The sequence below is a fragment of the Chrysochloris asiatica genome, unplaced genomic scaffold (assembly GCF_000296735.1).
Source record: "Chrysochloris asiatica unplaced genomic scaffold, ChrAsi1.0 scaffold00138, whole genome shotgun sequence".
In the NCBI taxonomy this organism is placed as follows: domain Eukaryota; kingdom Metazoa; phylum Chordata; class Mammalia; order Afrosoricida; family Chrysochloridae; genus Chrysochloris; species Chrysochloris asiatica.
In genome coordinates this window covers 7,158,499-7,159,699 of record NW_006408656.1, presented here as the reverse complement: position 1 = coordinate 7,159,699, position 1,201 = coordinate 7,158,499, and positions in this window count along the sequence as shown.

Here is a 1,201-nt window from a genome sequence, read left to right as displayed (position 1 = left end):
CAGCCCAATTCATAACCACTACCTACCAGAGCTCCTTATGATGTAGGAAGCATTAAAAGAAGATCAGAGGAATTCATGGAGTTACTGTACCAAAAAGAATTGGTTGATATTCAGCTGTTTCAAGAGGAAGCATATAATCAAGAACCAATAGCATTGAAAGAAGATGTCCAGGCTGCACTGAAGGCATTGGTGAAAAACAGGAATTGATGGAATACAAAATGAAATGTTGCAACAAACTGATGCAGTGCTGGAGGTTCTCACTAATCTTTATCAAGAAATTAGCTATTGGGCCAACTGACTGGAAGAGATTGATTCCAAAAAAAGGTAACCCAACAAAACGTGGAACTCATCAAATAATATCATTAATATCACATGCAAATAAAATTTTGTTGAAGATAATTTTTTTAAATGGTTGCAGCAATACATTGGCAGGGAGCTGCCAAAAATTTAAGGCAGGTTCGGAAGAGCATGTGGATCCATCCATTGCTGACGTCAGGTGGATCTTGGCTGAAAGCTGAGAATACCAGAAAGATGTTTACTTGTACTTTATTGACTATGCAAAGGCATTCGACTGTGTGGATGTAACAAACTATGGATAACATTTTGAAGAATGGATATTCTGAAACAGTTGTGCTCATGTGGAACCTGTACATAGACTAAGAGGCAGTCATTGGAACAGAGCAATACTGAATGGTTTAAAATCATAAAAGGTGTGTACCAGGATTGTATTTTTTCACCATATTTATTCAATTTGCATATTGAGTAAATAATCTGAGAAACTGGATTACAGAGGAACATGGCATTAGGATTGGAGGAAGAGTCATTAACCACTTGAGATATGCAGATGACACAACCTTGTTTGCTGAAAGCAAAGAGGACTTGAATGACGATGAAAGACTACAGCCTTCAGTATGGGTTGTATTTCAATGTTAAAAAAAAATCCTCACAACTAGACCAATAAATAACATCATAATAAACAAAGAAAAGATTGCTGCTGTCAAAGATTTCATTTTGCTTGGATTTACTATCAACATTCATGGAAGCAGCCGTCAAGAGATCATAATGCTCCTTAGAAGCGAGAATGGCGATACTCTGTGTCTTGCACTTTGGACATGATTTCAGGAGTGGCCAGTCCCTGTAGAATGACATCATGCTTGGTAAAGTGGAGGATCAGTGAAAAAGAGGAAAATCCCAACTAGAT